Here is an 18573-nt window from a genome sequence, read left to right as displayed (position 1 = left end):
CTGGGTGAACTGTAAACGTTTGGTTGTTTACACTGGTGGGAAGAACGCTTAGGAACAGGTGACAAGGATGAGGGACTGCAGTGCAGCAACAGAAATAACTCAGAGTCCCGCTAACTCACAAACATATCTAAAACACAGAAAACAGAATCTGCCTCTAGAAGCCCTCTTGCTTTCAGTCAGCAGAGTCGAGTCCGACTCCCTCTGACTCTCTCCCTGCTGCAATAGCCTGAGTAAGGCCTGCCTGGCTGCCTGGCTGCCTGGCATGGTCCAGGGCATTTCAGCTTTGCCCAGCCCTGTGCAGGCCCTTCCACTGGGAAGAGGCATTGCAGCTGGGCTTTGTTGCCAGGATTGTGTTTGTGAGCTTTGGATCTGTGCATCTTCATGGATGGTGTGGGTAAAGGGGCTGACTAGGGACGGAAACCACAGCTCCGGGGAAACAGTTTTGTGAGGTAACATGAGACATTCAGCAAAACAGAACCAGGCATCTGGTATCTGAGTTCTCTGGACGTTTCTGTGGCCAGTATTCTTTGAGGACTGGGCCTGTTATAGTTCAGTTGCAAAGTACAGAACCAAGGATATGTCTTGACATAACAATACCCCCTCCCCCTATAATTATATCCTGGTTTTGTTTTATTTGTTTGTTTGCTTTTTTGCATGCAGAACTTGGTCTATCTTAGATACAGCATGAGGCATGAACTCTCAATGGTTTGTCTCCATTACAGTCACTTTCCTGGGCAATGCTAGTGCTTATCAACGCAGGCCTATGGGACGCAGTACTTTCCATCATTATGATGGCATAATGGGGCTGCAGAGATAAAGGTGAGCTTTCCTGTGTTAGGTCCTGTATTTGTAATTTGTTGTTGAATAACAAATTACCACAAACATAGAAGCTTAAAAAACACGTGTTTATCTCATAGCTACTGCAGTTAGGAACCCAGAAGTGGCTGAGCTGGTTCTGCATCCTCAGCATTTTACACAGATGAAATGAGGGTTGACCAGGGTTGGGTCTCACCTGAAGGCTTTACTGAAGAAGGATAGAGTGAACAGGATTGCTGTTCCTATAGGGCCATTGGAATGAGGCTCATGTAGGCTAGTTTCTGGTGAGCTGTTGGCTGGCAGACACCCTCAGTTCCTTGCCAGGAGGGCCTTCCAACATAGCGACTTGCTTCATCAATGACAACAAGCAAGAGAGTGCCTTCAGGTCTAAAAGTCTCAAAGGAATGACAATGTCTCTTAAAATATTTAAATATTTTAAATCTGGGATAGTATAATAACTTTCTTTATCACTCTAATTACTATACTGTTACCTAATTGATGGGATTGTTGTAAGAAAGAAGTGAGGTAATTTAAAGTACTAAAATCCTGGCTGAGTGTTCTGCTTATTATCGCCATAACCATCGTTTTGGGTGAGAAGGGAGACAAAGACAGGAGGATGGTGTGTGCCAAAATGATTTTAAAAAGTCTAAAATTTATCTTCATATCATCTATCTATATGTTTTGAAATGTATCAGAGACAGTGAAGCAATTAGATCAGGAGACAACTGCCCTTAAAAAGATAGGAGGAGGGATGCGTGCCTCACCCCACTCAGGGAAGGTCAGGAGGTGACAGGAATGAAGGAGAGCATGAACCTGAAGTTATTTGTGAGTTGTGGAGTGCATGAGGGTGAGCAAGCTGGTTTCAATAACTGCAGCCTCCTTTGCTCTATAGAGTTTTCCCCTCAGTGCTCAGTGCCGGGCCTTGGTAACTCAGGTCAGTGCTCACACCTGCAGGTGGGAGAATGGACTAGGAGAGCTGCTTATCAAAGCCTTACTCACAAGCAAACTGCTTTCTTTCTACACATTTGAATTCACTAAGTCCCTCCCTGGATGTAGAGAGTCCTAAGATGCCAAGACATCATAAAATAGAGAAAATAAACAGCATGATAGCAGAACTTGGGCCTAGTCAGACTAACAAAGTGGTTTAAAGCATGAAAGTCCAACTGCCTGGGACTGAGTGCCAGTTTCAGGACTTCCCTGGCCCCCTGTGATCATCAGTGCCCCTGTTTGCAGGATAATAGTTCTTACTTGATATGTACATTTTTTTAAAAATATATTTTATTGATTTTTTACAGAGAGGAAGGGAGAGAGATAGAGAGAGTTAGAAACATCGATGAGAGAGAAACATCGATCAGCTGCCTCCTGCACATCCCCCACTGGGGATGTGCCTGCAACCCAGGTACATGCCCTTGACCGGAATTGAACCTGGGACCCTTGAGTCCGCAGGCCGTCGCTCTATCCACTGAGCCAAACCGGTTTAGGCTGATATGTACATTTTAACACTAAATACAATAATGAGAATAAACTAATTAGCCCAGTGCCTTCTTCATAGTGCATCTTCAGTAGCTATGACTATCATTACTGATGACAGATAGTGTGCTTTTCAAGCCCTAGGACTGCTGTGCAAACCATTCCACATCCCTACCTTCTGTCTTGGCACAGAAGTTGGGTGGGATGAATGGGAGTGGCCACCTTGCCTAGGACCTCTCCAACCACATTGCTTGGGACCTCTCCATCCCCCTTACCTGGGTCCTCTCCACCCACCTTACCTGGGACCTCTCCACCCCCCTTACCTGGGTCCTCTCCACCCACCTTACCTAGGTCCTCTCCACCCACCTTACCTGGGACCTCTCCATTCCCCTTACCTGGGACCTCTCCATCCCCCTTATTTGGTTCCTCTCCACCCCCATTACCTGGGTCCTCTCCACCCCACTTACCAGGGTCCTCTCCATCCCCCTTACCTGGGTCCTCTCCACCCACCTTACCTGGGTCCTCTCCACCCACCTTACCTGGGTCCTCTCCACCCACCTTACCTGGGTCCTCTCCACCCACCTTACATGGGACCTCTCCATCCCCCTTACCTGGGTCCTCTCCACCCACCTTACCTGGGTCCTCTCCACCCACCTTACCTGGGTCCTCTCCACCCACCTTACCTGGGTCCTCTCCACCCACCTTACCTGGGTCCTCTCCACCCACCTTACCTGGGTCCTCTCCATCCCCCTTACCTGGGTCCTCTCCACCTCCCTTACCTGGGTCCTCTCCACCCACCTTACCTGGGTCCTCTCCACCCCCCTTACCTGGGACCTCTCCACCCACATTACCTGGGACCTCTCCACCCACTTTACCTGGGACCTCTCCAGCCCCCTTACCTGGGTACTCTCCACCCACCTTACCTTGGACTTCTCCACCCACCTTACCTGGGACCTCTCCACCCACCTTACTTGGGACCTCTCCATCCCCCTTACCTGGGTCCTCTCCATCCCCCTTACCTGGGACCTCTCCACCCACCTTACCTGGGACCTCTCCACCCACATTACCTGGGACCTCTCCACCCCCCTTACCTGGGTCCTCTCCACCCACCTTACCTGGGACCTCTCCACCCACTTTACCTGGGACCTCTCCACCCACCTTACCTGGGTCCTCTCCACCCACCTTACCTGGGATCTCTCCACCCACTTTACCTGGGACCTCTCCACCCACCTTACCTGGGTCCTCTCCACCCACCTTACCTGGGTCCTCTCCACCCACTTTACCTGGGACCTCTCCACCCACCTTACCTGGGATTTCTCCACCCACCTTGCCTGGGACCTCTCCACCCACTTTGCCTACCCATATTTTTCTCAAGAGTTTGGAATGCTGCTACCCAGGGCTGGCCCCAGCCTTAATCATATCTGAGTATCTCTGTCCACAGTGTAGGAATCTACTGATACCCAGGCTCCGGAGGGGGTGGAAAGTCAGGGCACCCATTCTCTGCATCTCTCATTAGTGAGAGAGCGTAGCATCAGTAGCAGTGTGGAAGGCCAGCGATGTCATAGACGCCTGAAGGCTGTGTCCTGGTGACGGAGAATACCCCATTTTCTATGAGACACTGTGTTTTGTGTCCTGCCCCCCTCCTCCCATGGATTTAGTAAACACAGCGAAGACATTTTATTCTTTTCTCTGCTCTGGTTCCCACTTTCTCCGCTGAGCAGGGTGCCAGATGCCTTAAACTTCTGCAGCCAGAGTGCCAGGAGCATTCTAATCTACTTGCCGCTTGGTTTCTACTGAAAGCATTAGAAGTTAGACGGTGGTAGTCCCCAGTTCTCACCACACCTGTGGACACTCTTTTAGGTGCCCTTGAACCTCTCCTTCCCTTTCCTATCAGTTCAATCCATTTAAACACACTACCACGTCCTAGTAAACACACAGTCCCTCTAGCAGAGACTTGCCCTGTCTCGCCTTTATACCTTTCAGCACCGCTTTTTCATTTCTCCTCCCTGCTCCAGTGCCCATCACGGCCAGGTGGCCTTTGGAAAGAGGATGTTTGCAGGAATAGGCAGGGGACCTGTGACCACCTACTGGCTGGATGGCTTGCCTGCTGCTCTTCTGATTACCTGTGCCAGGATGAGGCAGCTCTTCAAAGCTGTAAGACGAAGGCTGCTCAGAGGGAGACTGAACCAGGGATCAAGAGAACTTGGGAAAGAATCGATGAATTACCAACTGTACTTACCTCCCCTCGGCAGCAAACTTAGAAACTGCAGTCTTTCCAAAATCATTGTGTCTGGAAGTCTCCCTGGGCATCTATCATAGGAGAGGAGCAGACCAATGGACGTTTGCTGAATGTCTCCTGCCGTTCAATTTCCTCTCACTCCAAATGTTTTTTTTTTTTTGTTTTCAAATCAGACCCTAGGTTTTAGATGTAAGGTAATATTTAGGGAGATATGTATTTTTTCTTTTTTAGAAAAATGGAAAATTCCTTCACTATCCCAGCTCCATGCCTGGTATTCAGAGCGAATAAGGCTTGGTGAGTGGGCTAATGAGGGAGGGCAGGGAGATGGGCAGGTGGGCGGGGGTCAGGGGGACACAGTGTGCACTGGAGAAGACCTGTGGCAGTTCTAGCCTGCAGCCTCCATGATACACATCCTAGATCACATCCCACCCACACCAGGCACACAGATCCTCGCATGTGTTCAATGACCAGTGACCTCCTCATTCCTGCCCATGCCCATTCTTACGCAGCATCTACATTAAACTTCCCAGGTACACTTCTGGTCATAACCTTCACTCTGTGACACACAAACGTTGTAGCAGTTTACTGTGTCCAACATACAAAATAGACTCCTTACGTTAACACCCATTAGCCAACCCTAATCCACATTAACACAGACCTTCCTTGTTCCCCTGATGCTTCTCTTTTCTGTCTGTGTTCTCTCTCATTCTCTTCTTTTTGGCTTTCTCTTGCCTTTTTTGTCTCTTTGCTTATGTTTGTTGTTGTTGTTACTCTCTCTTCAAGGTTTAAAATACATTCTTTTAATTTTTCATATATGAATCTATTTAAGCTGCATAATATTAAGAGAGATGCTGTCTTTTAAAGCTTTACAGATGAGAAAACTTACATTTAGCAAGTATAACTACATTGTCCAACATAACTCCTCAGTGCTCAGAGTGAAGCTTCAATTCGTATTCCCACTAGTTATTTATAAATCTACTAGAGGCCCAGTGCATGAAAATTTATGCCCTGGAGGGGGCATCCCTCAGCCCAGCCTGCCCCTCTCACAGTCCAGGAGCCTTCAGGGGTGGGAGGTGACCCGGTGATCAGGGGAAGGTGACGTCCCATCACACCTCTGCTGCCACTGACCCGGCAGGGCAAGCCTTGGCTGGTCCTGGTTACCTGAGCTTCGGGCGGCCCTGGGTGGCTGGGCAGCCGCCATCTGAGGCTTGCCTGTGCTCAGGCTGGTCCTGGGCTGCTGGGGGGCTGAGGGAACTGGGGGACTCTGGAGGCAGGCTCATGGAGTGGCAGGGCCTGCCTGCCACCCAGACAGGGCTGAGGGGACTGGGCGTCACCATCTTGTGTCTGTGGGCACTGCCATCTTTGAGGGCAGGAAAATCAACTGGCATATTCCCTCCTTATTGGTTGTGGGTGCTGCCATCTTCGAGGGCAAGGCAGTCAAGTAGCATATTCCCTCCTTATTGGCTGTAGGCGCCACCATCTTTGGAACAGCATGAGAGTCAATTAGCATATTCCCTCTTTATTAGATAAGATCCTTAAAATGCACCAAACTCAATGTTACTGGATACCAAATACATCCAAGTACTGACACTCAGTAGATAGTTGAGTATATATATCTTGATTTCAAGGGAAATGTTTGAGCTACAAATGAAACTCTGGATCTAGTCGTGGTGCAGAATGGGATTACCCAAGCTTGATGTGGATAGAAAGTAGAGAAGATATTAAATCCAGAGGCAATAGTACCCAGGTTTCAGAATATAGCTTTTGAATTCTTGGTCTACACTGAGTGGCCAGATTATTATGACCATCTGACATTTGTAGGCAAATTAGCTATAATTTCACACTGAAGTTGCTAGAGGGCCAGACCATTATAAGTAGGGAAGCAAGTTGTTTACCAGGACAGTAGAAGTGATTTTTTTCTGAAGATATGGGTAAACAATGCAATTTAACAGCCTTTCAATGGGGGAGGATATATCTCAAAAAGTCATGTGGTCCAATGAATCACGTTTCCAGTTGCATTATGCAGATGGCAGAGTGAGAATTTGGTGGAAACAACATGAAAGCATGCACCCCACATGCATGAGTACAACTCTTCAAGCTGGTGGGGGCAGTTTTATGGTTTGGGGCATGTTTTCCTGGCATGATTTGGGCCCTTTAATTTGTGTAGAACAACATTTGAATAGCACAACATACCTAAGTATCATTGCTGATCAAGTTCATCCTATCATGTTGGTGTATCCCAATGGAGATGGCTTCTTCCAACAAGACAATGTGCCATGCCATGGTGCTCGTATTGTGCAGGAGTGGTTTCAAGAACATGAGGGAGACTTTATCGTGCTTAGGTGGCCCCCATAATCACCAGATCTCAATCCAATTGAGCATTTGTGGGACGAAGTTAAAAGAGTCATCAGGCAGCTGGTTCCAAGACCATCAAATCTCACAGAACTGGACAGTGCTATTCATCAGGCATGGTGTCTGATTCCTCGCATCACCTTTCAACATCTCGTGGAGTCAATGCCAAGAAGAATCACCGTGGTATTTTGGCAAAAGGTTGCCCAACCAAGTACTGGAAATACTGATGGGGTGGTCATAATAATCTGGCCACTCTGTGTGTGTGTGTATGTGTGTGTATTCCCACATTCAAAGGCTGTTAAATCGCATTGTTTACCCATATCTTCAGAAAAAAAATCACTTCTACTGTCATGGCAAACAACCTGCTTCCCTATTTATAATGGTCTGGCCCTCTAGCAACTTTAGAGCGAAATCATAGCTAATTTACCTACAAAGGTAAGGTGGTCATAATAATCTGGACATTAAGTGTATGTCTTAGCCATTACCATAATCTTGGATATGGTACTTCCCTAAAAGTTAGATTGTGAGAGGCAGAGCATTGGAAGTGCTAAGAACATAGATGTCCAGCTCACCCATGCATGAAAGGTGAACCAGTTATGTAAATGTTCTGAATATCATTTTCTCATCCCCAACATGGAGGAAGTAATTACAGCTACTTCAGAATGTTATTTTGAATTTTTATATGAATTAATATTTAAAATATTTAGTGAGCTAATGACATTTTTAAGTCTCTTATAAGTTTTAATCTTTTTCTCCTTTCTAAAATGTTGTTGCTTTCCCCATACTCATCAGAATTAAGTGAGATAAAGCAAGTATAAGTACTAAATAAATATAAACTTTTTTGAAAAAAATTGCACATATATATGTGATCAGGACATTCATAGCAGATGCATTCATTATTACATTTCTTTGCATATATGCTCATGGTTGTATTTTGTGTAAATGAATATTTCCTTTTTCTGTTGCTTCAAGAGTTGTCCTTTTCATAATTCCTGACAAAGCCAACATTTTTCATTTCCTTTGACCTTGCCATAAACTTCAATAAATGTTTATCTCTTGATTTTTTCAATAGATTCACTTCAGATATTAGAATGAAGTTTGTTCTAATTGATACAGAAGTCTTGACAATGTCCAATATGTGATGACATATGGAATTTAAAATATTTTAGACCTTTAAAAAATATATCTAATATTTAAAATAAATACTTCAACTTCTCCCATAATACATGATGTCCATTGCAAGTTTAAAAATTTGGTTAGATTACATGCCATCTTCTACAGACTTCAATTTGGTAAATATATTTTTTCCAAAATGAATAAATGTTTAACTTCTAAACATTTTTGGAACCTTCTCTGAATCTTCAATGTGCAATATCAATGTGTTTATAATGTGTGTACTTTTTTTTTATTTGAAAGCTTTTTTACTGCAAGGAATTTTTATCTCAACTGTGATGAAAGTCATTAGTCTTAATGGGTTTTACTGGCCTTCCTACCACAGAACAATATCTCTTTACAACTGACAAGGGGAACCAGATTAGTTGTCTGGAGACAGCTCTGAGTTTTCATTACTCAGAGCTCACCTAAATGCATATTCTCTAAGTAAAACTCCAGGAACGTGATTATATTCCTAAGTAGACAACAGTGTAATCAAAGGCTGCCAAGAAACTCCTAGGAGGTTTTTCAAAGAAACACCTTGAAGTAAACAGTATTATTAAACAGTGCAACTCCATGGAATTAGCCCACAGAACACATCATTTCTGCAGCTGGAAGAGTGGGAACACTTCTCTCTTCCCAGGCAAGCAGGACACGGAAAGCCAGAGGGAAATTGAGAATAAGAAGCAAATATTCCATACATAGCATTTTTCCTCTCAAAGTAGCTTTTGAATATGCAACAAATAATTGGACTATGGACATTAATGATAAACATTAGAAATAGTAGAAAAACAGGAGGAGTTTAGAAAAATGGCAAGTAAAGCTGGACTGGTACACACGAGTTCTCTTTCTGTGTGTGTGTGTGTGTTTGTGTGTGTGTGTGTGTGTGTGTGTGTGTGGTTATTTTTTTACATTTTTTATTTAAAATGTTTTTGAATTATAGTTTACATTCAGTATTATTTTGTATTAGATGTACAGTATAGTGATTAGAAAATAATATACTCTCCAAAGTGTTTCCCCTAATATTTCTAGAACCCAACTGGGAGAGATAGGAAGGTGTGTCATTAACCTGGCTGGGGGAACCATTTAAGCTTTTGTTCCATAGCAGCTCATCTATAAATCAAAATGTTTATGTAATGTGATTCCAGCGGTGCTCCTTAACTTTTAGGTAAGAGGTTATGATTGTGGGAAAATCAAAGTATATAACATACTCCACTCTGGAAACAGAGGTCACATTTTATTTTTCTATTGGTAATACCTGCTTTTGTAACTCTGATGATAAAATGAGTAGCAGTTTAGCAAAGAATTTCACTTCTCATATTGTAAAGATCTTGAAAATATTACCTTCTTACATCGTGCCAATCACTAAGTATTCCAAACACTAAGCTAATTGCTCACCACACTAGCTCACTCTTTTCTCAAAATGATCTGAAAAGTTCATTTCTATTTCAGGAAACAGGCTTGTGGAAGTAAAGCTGCTTCTGCAACTCACGCAGGAGGAAGTGGTGATTCCAACGTGTAAACCAGGATGTATTTCCCCACCTGTGACGTTCCCCAAAGCCAACTCATCCACTCTACTGGCCTAATGTAAACCAGGGATCTCAGCGAACAGGGAACTGTGTGTGCTGTACTGCACATGCATACATCTCTAATTTAGGACTAGCGCACTTAATCAGTTACTACCCCTAATTAGAACAGACTAACAAACAAAAAGGTAACCAAAGCCGGGCCAATCAATCTAGTGAAACTTGCAGCTTTGCTTTTAGTGGGTGATTCTTTCTGATAACCTAACACTGAATTTTATCTCCTGAGATGAAGTTGATGACTGAATTTTGAAAATTTTCTTTAGGTCTCTTGTAGGCATTGGCATTCTAAATATCATTGCATAGAACTATCATATTATTTTTAAACACTTATTATGTACTAAGAATTGTACACTAGTATTTATTATCTCATTTATATAATGACAACTCTAGGTGCTAACTATTGCTGTTCTTCTGAAGATAGCCATAAGTGAGTTTCAAAGATGAAAACTAAATTATGCGTTTGCCCATTAATGGAAAACAGGGATCTCAGATTCAAACCTAGTAATTTCTAATAAAAAGTATATTTCCTTTTTATATATGAAATATTTTTAAAGGTCTCCTACATATAATTAGTTGTATGAGTAGGGTGTAGGGGAAGAGGTATGAACACTAGTGTTTATCATGGGGTTACTGCATGTTCTGCACTATGATTTTACTTATATTTTCACATTTAGGCTAAACAGCTATTTTGTGAGATATTTATATTATTGACATCTTGAGGATAGGAAAGAGGTGCAGAAAAATGGCATAATTTTCGTAAGATCTTACACATCTGGAAAACCTGCAAAGCTGGAATATGAAACTAAATTTGATTGACCTAGAAGCTTGAAGTAGCTTTACTATTGTACCTTCAAGATATTTAATAATTTGAGTTATTAAGACTCTGTTAAAATGATTGACTTATTATTTAAATTTGGGGCCATTTATGTTTTTTACTATTTCAGTGAGTATGAAAATATATTTTTCTGATAATTTATCTACTTCTAGATTATTTAAAAATTATGTTGCCAGAAAACTCTTCAATCTATGTTGTCATAATTTTATCTCTGTAACATCTCTAGATATTTCTGCATTTTCGTTTATAATTTCATTTTATTTGAGCTTTCTCTCTGTTCTTCTTAGTCATACTGTCGTCAAAAACTTCTTACATTTTGACTTTTCAAGGAACTACTTTTGTCTTTTTACCAATTCTTTCATTTTATATTTATATTTTGTTTAATTCCATTATATTTTCATAGGAAGTATGAGTAGTATTATTTCATTTTCAGTAGTTTTATATTTCTATTATGATTGCTTGTTGAATATGTGGGTTAACAGTATATTTAGTAATTCATAAAACATGAGAATTTTTTCTAGTTTTGAGGTAAGTGCTACTTTCTAACTTAATTGTGTTGTGGTTAGAAAATAGAAGACAACATCAGTTCTCAGAGTGCCTTCTATTCCAGCTACTTCCCTTCAGTCAGATTCTCTCTGAGTTTCCTCACAGAATGGCCCCACAATGACAGTCTTTCCTCCCGCCTCAAGCAAAGAAACCAAAATTGCCTCCTCCCTCCAAGTTGGAGAAGTCAATCCCTCAGGACTTGCCAAAGGAGGAAAAGAACAGCAAGAATCAATTGAACATATTGATGAAGTATATTGATGAAGTATAAAATTGAATAGATGGACTCAATGAACAAGCTAGTGAAGAGATTTTGAAAGCAGAATAGAAATATAACAAACTCCACCAACCATTTTTTTCAGAAGAAGTCAGAGTTGATTGCAAAAATCCCACATTTTTGGGTAACATTTGTCAACCATCCACAAGTGTCTGCACTGCTTGGGGAGGAGGATGAAAAGGCACTGCATTATTTGACAAGAGTTGAAGGGACAGAATTTTAAGGTATTAAGTCAGGTTACAGAATACATTTTTATTTTGATGAAAACCCTTACTTCAAAAATAAAGTTCTCTCCGAAGAATTTAATCTGAATGAGAGTGGTGCTCTCTCTTCAAAGTCCACTGAAATCAAATGGAAATCTGGAAAGGATTTGAGGAAAGGTTCAATTAAAAAAACAGAACAAAACAAAACAAAACAAAAAACCAGAATAAAGCGAGCAGGAAGAGACAGCATGAGGATTGATTGAGAGAGTTTTTTTTTATCTAGTTACTGACCATTCTGATGCAGGTGCAGATGAGTTAGGAAGAGTCATTAAAGATGATATTTGGTCAAATCCATTACAGTACTACTTGGTTCCTGACATGGATGATGAAGAAGGGGAAGGAGAAGGAGAAGGAGAAGGAGAAGAAGAAGAGGAAGAGGAAGAGGAAGAGGAAGAAGAAGAAGAAGAAGAAGAAGAAGAAGAAGAAGAAGAAGAAGAAGAAGAAGAAGAAGAAGAAGAAGGGGAGGAGGACGAGGAGGAGGAGGAGGAGGAGGAGGAGGAGGAGGAGGAGGAAGAGGGGGAGGAGGAGGGGGAGGAGGAGGGGGAGGGGAGGACGAGGAGGGGAGGAGGAGGGGGAGGAAGAGGAGGAGGGGGAGGAAGAGGAGGAGGGGGAGGAGGAGGAGGGGGAGGAGGAGGAGGATGAGGAGGAGGAGGAGGATGTGGAGGAGGAGGAGGACGAGGAGGAGGAGGAGGGGGAGGAAGAGGAGGAGGGGGAGGAGGAGGAGGGGGAGGAAGGGTTGGAAGATATTGATGAAGAAGGGGATGAGGAGGAAGGTGAAGAAGATGAACAGGATGATGAGGGGAAAGGAAGAGAGGAAGATGAAGGAGCAGATGAAAAATGAACACTGATAGATTCCAACCTTGTTAAATTTTTCCTAGTCCCTGGGAGCAACTTGCAGTCTTTTTTCCCCCCACTTGCACTCAGTCACCCTGTTTTTGAGGTCTCTCCTTTACATCATTGTTCTCACTTTATCGGGGAGGGGGTGTACCTTGAGCAGAATACAGTGGGAAAGGAATCTTTCTGTTCCAAATTCATTTTTATCCCTTCCTGTCTCAAGAAAAACTTTATGGAATCAACACCACTGTTCTGTGAGGGAAAAGGAAAACCTGTTCCCTTAGCTGGGAGCTGGAGGTTGCTAGGCCTCTGTGTAGGAGCGCATAGAATTCTAGCTTTTTTTCCTCTCTGTTCTCTGTATATTGGGCTCAGCGATTACACTGTGTCTCTGTGTGAATATGGACAGTTAGGATTTACCAACATGTATCTGTCTACTTTCTCTTGTTTACAAAAGAAAAAAAAAACTTAAAAAAGCGGTGGGGGGGGGTTGTTACAGAAGGTCAGCAAAGGCTGTATTTGAGATGTTTGAGTGGGTTAAGTGGACATTTTGACAACATGGCTCCTCCTTTGGCATGTTTAATTGTGATTTAATGGACATTCTTGCAGTCTAAGATAAAACTTTTAAAATAAAAGTCTCTCCTAATGATGACATGAGCCCTGCCACTGGATGGAAGAATCAGCAGAACCTGTAGGATCTTATTCAGAATTGACATTTATCTATTGTAATTTTGTTCCTGTTTATTTTATTTATTTTTTGTTTGTTTCACTGGAAAGGAAAGATGATGTTCAGTTGTAAATGTTAAAAGTGCACAAGTTGCCAAAACCGGTTTGGCTCGGTGGATAGAGTGTTGGCCTGCGGACTGAAAGGTCCCAGGCTCGATTCCAGTCAAAGGCATGTACCTGGGTTGTGGGCATATCCCCGGTGGGAGATGTGCAGGAGGCAGCTGATCGATGTTTCTCTCTCATCGATGTTTCTAGCTCTCTATCTCTCTCCCTTCCTCTCTGTAAAAAATCAATAAAATATATATATATAAAAAAAAGTGCACAAGTTGCTTTGTTACAATAAAACTAAATGTGTACACACACACACACACACACACACACAAAAGAAAAGAAAATAGAAGATGTATTTTATGGCCATAGTTTAAGGTCAACTTTCATAGACTGTGTGGTTGAATATCTGTCATATTGTTGCTCATGATAATTTGTTCAGATTGTTCATATATTCTTATTATTACTATTATTTTTGGTTGAACTATTAAACACTGATAAGATTATTGATTAACAAAAGCAGTACTCATCCAAACTACAGAAATCACTGCTATTATCAACTATAGCAGCTTGTCCTATATAATAAAGAGGCAATATGCAAATTGACCATCACTCCAACACACAAGATGGCCACCAGGGGAGGGCAGTTGGGGGAGATCAGGCCTGCAGGGGAGGGCAGTTGGGGGTAACTGGGCTTGCAGGGGAGGGCAGTTGGGAATGACCAGGCCAGGTGGGGGGGGGGAAGTTGGGGGAGACCAGGCCTGCAGGGGAGGGCAGTTGGGGGGACCAGACCTTGAGGGGAGGGCAGTTGGGGGGACCAGGCCTCTAGGGGGGGTGCAGTTGGGGGGGACCAGGCCTGTAGGGGAGGGCAGTTAGGGGTGACAAGGGTGGCAACGGAGGGCAGTTAGGAGTGACCAGGCTGGCAGGGGAGGGCAATTAGGGTCAATCGGGCTGGCAGGGGAGCAGTTAGGCATTGATCAGGCTGGTAGAGAAGCAGTTAGGGGTAATCAGGCAGGCAGGAAGGCAGGTGAGTGGTTGGGAGCCATCAGTGTTGGATTGTGAGAGGGATGTCCGACTGCCCATTTAGGCCCCAATGCCACTGGGATCGGGTCTAAATGGGCAGTCGGACATCCCTCAAGGGGTCCCATATTGGAGAGGGTGCAGGCTGGGCTGAGGGACACACACACACACACACACACACACACACACACACGCGCGCGCGCACGCATGAATTTTGTGCACCGGGCCTCTAGTATATAATATTTTTCCCTGAGGACTTATTATCAGGCATTATTTTGTTTGTTTTTATCTGTCTCATCCCAATAGAGTATAAGTTCTACCCAAACAGGGACTTGTCCCAAGTCTGTTCACCCTGGTGTCCCAGAATCTAGAAGAATGAACATCAGAGTGTTCAGTAAATTTTTGTTGAATGAATAATACTGAATATTTATGCAGCTCTTTGAATCCACGTCTTCAAATAATTCTTTAATTTGAACATGAGAATGTGCTTATATACTTAATGATCTAATTTTAATTATCACAAGACTTACCCTGATTCATAATCGCCTTCTTTTTTCTTTGGATTTCTATTTCTTCCTTTGAATTTATGCTCTGTTTCTTCGCCCTCTTCTCCTCCTTATTCATTTTCTTCCCTTTCTATATGGAGAGTGGATTTTTTTCTGAGTATATATCTGACTGATTAAAGTCATTGTCATTTCTGATGCCTAACAATCAGTAGACTTTTCAAAGGAGGAAATTAAAATGGCAAAATCTGTAATTCAAGGTCAGATATTAAAGCTCATCCTTGTGAGTAGACAGTAGACACACAAATGATAGTGTTGGGTTTTTCTGAGAGTATCGTGTGGAGCGTTCATTGTTTTGCTATTATGAAGATAAATCCTCATGGGATTGACAGACACATTGCATTCCCTTTTATATGTTTCCTTATTGTTGCTCAGAACTGTGAAGCAGCACAGATGGGGAGCCCCTACTCCCTTAACTCATTCAGGAAATGAGTGTGCCTCAAGGAAACATTAATACCTTTTTCCTTTCAACTTTGAAGATGTGGCCTATTTATATCATTGTTTCTTTCTGATTTCTGTTAAAAACAGTCTGGCTGGTGTGGCTAAGTGGTTGAGCATTGACCTATGAACCAGGGCGTCACCGTTTGATTCCCTGTCAGGGCACGTGGGCACGATCCCAAGTGTGGGGCGTGCAGGAGGCAGCAGATCAATGATTCTCTCCCATCACTGATGTTTCTATCTCTTTCTCCTTTTCCCTTCCTCTCTGAAATCAATAAAAATATATTAAAAAAAATAGAAGTCTGTTCATTAAAATAAAAAATAACAAGGCTGAGGCTTTGGTTATTAGTAGCATGTCAGCATTGGTTTTGGCATAGTTTTGTGACATAGTTTTGACTGATGAAGAAGACATAAAGTAGGATAATAAAGCACAATAAATTACAAGACAAAAACAGTGCTGTCTAAGACTAAAGTCAAGTTAAGGGCAATTCTATACATACTGATTATCCATTTAACCTGTCTCCTGAATACGGAGCTCATCCATGTGAGTAGACAGTAGAGATCTGCCTGGGTTGGCACAAAATCTGCCTATTCCTTTGAATCAATTTTCACAAGAATAATAATGTCAACTTATGTGTTTACTAATCATAGAGAAGTTCGTTAGCATTTAAGATATTTCCATTAGCAAATTCATTCATTCAATAGACAGCTATTAAATGTTGACAATAAGCAGGTTGTTTTACACTTGAGAAATACAGTGGTAAACTATGCAAGTACCCATGGAGGAGAAAAGATATGGTAAAAATAAAAACAAAAATATCATCCTTTCAGATTGCAAGAGTGGCTTTCATATGAAACCATATGAAGGGTGATATTACTGCTCCTTTAGTTATGGTAGTCAGATACAATGCTGGTGAAGACATGGCCTCTGAAATCAGATACACATAATCCTGGAACCATGCAGAACCCCAGGGACCCGCCCTTGCTGAAGGGGTGAAGGTTGCAAAAGGGCAGAAGGAAAACCACAGCTGATGGGAGTATCTTGATTGAAATGGGGAGAATAATAAGAAATGAAGCTGGAGAGATAAGCAGGTGATAGATTATGCTGAGTTCTGTAGGGCCATTATAACAATATGAATTTTATTATAACTTTGGAAACCATTTATTTAAAATTTTAACATAGTAGTGAAATGATCTTGTGTGCTTTTAAGGTTTTATTTTGAAGACCATGCTGCCTATTCTGGTATGTGGAGAGTGGATTATAATGTGATGAGTGGGGAAGAGGGAAGACCACTGGACAAATGAAAAACCATGCTGGTGTTGAGTCGTGGGGAAGAAGTGTATATGGTGAGAAGTGGTTAGGGTTGTATTTTGTAAATAAAGGCAACTGTGATTACTGGTGCATTGCATATGTGAATGAAGAATGAAAGTAATCCGGAATGACTGGAGTTCTTTTCTGAGCAATTGGATGCATGGCAGTTTCATTATAGAATTTGAATACAGATTAAATTCAATAACAATAATTTTGATGTGTACATTTTTGTACAGATTATATATTTTCTATAGATGTTATTATCTTGATAACCATTGAAACTTTTATTTTGGGACCCAGAGGCATATCCTGAGGATCACTGGATAAATTTATTTTTGAAAGAAATGTGAAAATATATTGAAGCCCAAATTTCCGTATCTTGTCTGATATGTATATATTGAATTTAGGTCTTGAGTAGCTTTCAAAAGCATACCATAACCCTTTCTATTGAGAGTTAATGATAAATTTAAAATACTGAAGGATTATCAATATTGGTAACTTTGTAATTTTATGTGACATTATTGTGAAAAGAGGAACTTACTGAGCACTGAAAAAACTCAGTAATGAGCATTAATTGAAAGACTATGTAAAAAGTAGGATAAAAGTTCATTTTTCAGAGGAGAAAAAAGGAGAAGACTTCATTTTATGTAGTAATTACTAGGACTAAATCACATGTAAAAACTCTTGTCTGCCATGGTCTGAATTCACGTCAGGTCCTAACATTTAATATTTGCATCACATGTTTCTTTTAAGGATCCAAATGCCTGTATGCTTCCAGATATTCTTGGAATTCACCTGAGTAATTTTCCTATGCTTGTGCAACTGGTATTGCCTGGTTTTCATTTCCTTTGAATTGTGATCACAATAATTCACTTCTCTGGCAGGAGTTAATATTTTATTTCCCCATTGGTGTTAATAAGAGCAAACCTTTGCAAGAAGCATATTTTGATTAAAGATTCAGCACTTTGCAGCCCTTCTGCATTTTAAAATTCAATGTGGTTAATCTATAGTTCTTCCCAGAGGTATTTTTTATTACCCCTACAAACTGGTATTCAAGCCTTTTTTTTTTCTTACATGATGAAGGCATATGGTGGCTTTAATAAATGAATGTTTTAAAATGTTGGGAATTCACTGGTAAACAAGGTGAGAATGCATCTAGCCCTCATGGATTTTAATTCTCATGGACAAGGAAGGGGAAACATAATCAATTAAAAACACAAAATATAAAGCTATCTAAGTGGAAATGGGAGATGTTAATATAGGCTAGACCTACTTTGGATTATAAATTGCACCTATATATTTTCAAGCAGTTTTCTATTGAATTATTTCCTTTAATCAACATAGGTGAGATTATAAATAGTACTAAAGAAATCCCAATATCTTAGTAGCTTACAACAAGAAAAATGTATCTGTCATGCATGCCACAAGCAGAGGAATACAAAACACCATCCTTGGCTCTTCTAGAAATCTAGCCATAGTGTTTCTTTCCATAAAGTAGTGATGCAATAAGGAAGTCATAATTGTGAGGTCACTGGGGAAGGAGATAGGGGGCCAGGAGTAGTGAGTGCAAGGCTGCTTTCAAGGTCACATTTAAAATAGCTTATGTGTCAGATTTCATTGGCAGAAATAAGTCACGTGACCCCCCAACTTAAGGAACACTGAGGAAAGACCTCCCTGGCAGCATTACTGTGGAGTGCTGGGCGCGATGCTTGTGGAGCTCCTTCACACATAAAGATTAAAGAACTAACTGTGATGTTAATGATACTGATCAGCATTAATAATAATAATGTCATTATTACAGTAAGCATCTTTTTATTATTATAAAAAGTTTTATTGTTTCTACAAAGCAATCAATTTCAGGTGTTCGTTATTAAATTAAGTAAAAACCAATTGTCCACATCCACTATTTTTCTCCATCTTGGTGTAATTATTCTGGTACATTTCATTATAGTAACTATATAAAAATATATATCAAGTCACTGACTCCTACATATCGGTGTAGAAATACACCATGGCATTGAAGGTACAACTACACCAAGCCAATAATCTGACACCAATGTGATGAAGTAGGAATGTGCCATCTATAATAATAAAAGGGTAAT

The 18573-nt window shown here is 41.5% G+C and overlaps 1 pseudogene across 1 annotated transcript in view; it reads left to right on the top strand.

Annotated features, from left to right (window-relative positions):
• The window catches only part of LOC308533476 (protein SET-like), a 42277-nt pseudogene extending 30333 nt beyond the window's left edge, over positions 1–11944 (top strand). Inside the window, exons 2-3 of the transcript in view lie at positions 9482–9559; positions 11275–11944. The product of the transcript in view is annotated as a protein SET-like (transcript). The remainder of the gene's footprint in view (positions 1–9481; positions 9560–11274) is intronic.
• The last annotated feature ends 6629 nt before the right edge of the window (positions 11945–18573 follow it).

This window comes from Myotis nattereri, assembly GCF_964212035.1.
Source record: "Myotis nattereri genome assembly, chromosome: 17".
NCBI lineage: Eukaryota > Metazoa > Chordata > Mammalia > Chiroptera > Vespertilionidae > Myotis > Myotis nattereri.
The sequence above is the reverse complement of the archived record's forward strand: the minus strand, read 5'-3'. Positions and strand labels throughout refer to the sequence as shown.